This window comes from Pygoscelis adeliae, unplaced genomic scaffold (assembly GCF_000699105.1).
Source record: "Pygoscelis adeliae isolate BGI_AS28 unplaced genomic scaffold, ASM69910v1 Scaffold505, whole genome shotgun sequence".
Taxonomy (NCBI): domain Eukaryota; kingdom Metazoa; phylum Chordata; class Aves; order Sphenisciformes; family Spheniscidae; genus Pygoscelis; species Pygoscelis adeliae.
Window position 1 is genome coordinate 71767 of NW_008824811.1, and position 1840 is coordinate 73606.

Here is a 1840-nt window from a genome sequence, read left to right on the forward strand (position 1 = left end):
CTTGCAGGGGGCAGAGCTTCCTGCAGACACCAGGGTGACAGAAACCACACAGTGCATTCGCCCTCTCCCCCAGCCCTCACGAAACTGCCCAGGAATCAGTGCAATGCGGTGAGCATCGGGTACCCCGTTCATGGTAATGTTGGCATGCCGAGGGACACCCAGCAGGGTCTCGGCATCCGGTTCCTATTACAGTGAGTGTCACATCCCCGCCGGTGTCCTCAGCATTCCCCTGTTTGCCAAACCCAGATTCGTATTTTTCTCTTGGGCTCTCCATGCTGCAAAGAGGGAATGTGCAGGGAACAGTGGAAATGGGGAACCAGGAAACAGCTTCTGCCCTTCTCAGCTGGACTTTCACTGACGTGAGGCTTGTGGACAGCAGTCCCAGGACTTGCCTGTATGGTGGCCAGCACCTCTAATGTCACGTTTGGGTCCCAGGACAAGGGGGTCCAATTCTGTCCTCTGAGCGTGAAAGAAAACAACAGCACTGAGACTACTCTGAGGTTGTGGGTGGTGGCACAGCCCCACAACTCAGCACCACCCTGGAGCAGCCAGGCCAGGCCAGCTCAGCATCACGGCTCACATCCATGGTAGTCCTTGTGCTTTCTGGTGAGGAAAACACATTTGGGTCCATCCCTGGGACAACTCCTGCTTTGTGTTACCTCCAGATCATGGAGCTGTACCCCCTTTTGCTCCATTGGCTTGGTCATCCCAGCCTGTTCTCAGCCCCATGCACAAAGTCCCGCACTTTGCTGACAGTCGCTGGCCTCACTCTGCCCCACGCTCCCATCTGGCCCCATGCAAGGCAAACGCTGGCCCTGCACTTTCTTCCCCTCTGGGATCTGCATCTGGGCTGCTGGGGCTTTGTGGCTTTTGGCTTGGCCTCCTGGCTCTCCAAATGCACGACTGTCCCCACTGAGAGACAGTGGGGCTGGAGGAAACCCACAGCATCGGACTTAAAGGTTCCCCTGTCCATGGCCTGGGTCTCCTCTGCCCTGTCACCTGGTGGCTATGCTCTTGTTTATCCGTGTCTCTGCTGCCGAGTAAGGGGAAAACGCATTTTGTGCAACAAGGCTGAGAGCAGCAAACAGCATTTCCCCTGGGACTCGTGGCCAGCTGGGGTCTCCTCCTTCAGCAAGCATCTGCCAGCCGGCTGGGGAGAGCGCTTCTCCTGCAACCTGCTGCCCTGAAGCAACAGGATGTGGGTAACCAGGGGTCCTCCGGGAGCGGGGCGATGCTGGGCGGGGACCTTGAATGTAATGGGTGAGCACCATACTGGCACCTTGCCCTTCTCCCCACCTCCGCTACCCTCCTCAGCCCTCATACCCATTGCGAGGGCATCCATGGGAAGGACGTTCCCCAGGCCAAGCTGGGAGATGTGGGGGCTGCAGTGCTATGAACACAACCGCAGTGAGCGAGGGGATCCAGGTCCAGGTTTTCTGCTCTCCTCCACCGCCTCACACAAATGCTGATTAAATTAGTTTCACCTTTTTTCCTGCCCCGCTGGCAGGTGGCCTGGGGATGGTGGGGGCAGACTCTCCTGGGGAAGCCGGGAGGCAGCTGTGCTGGGCAGCCTCTTGTAGTGGAAATGCCCCCATTTCTCTTCCCCCTGACCAAAAATCAGAGGCCAAGGCTGGCCCTGGTGCAGCAGCACGCGAAAAGCCCCCGCATCGCGGGATGGAGCAGAGGCTCCATCCTCCTCCATAACAGGAGGTTGCTCCCCGCCTGGTAAATCCCTCATTTCTTCTGCTTTGAGGAGCTGGGGGAGGATTATCGGCTGCCTTCCTTGCGCCACCGGCTGAGCCCTTGGCGTGCTGGCCTGCTGCTCCGGAGCCACCAGCGT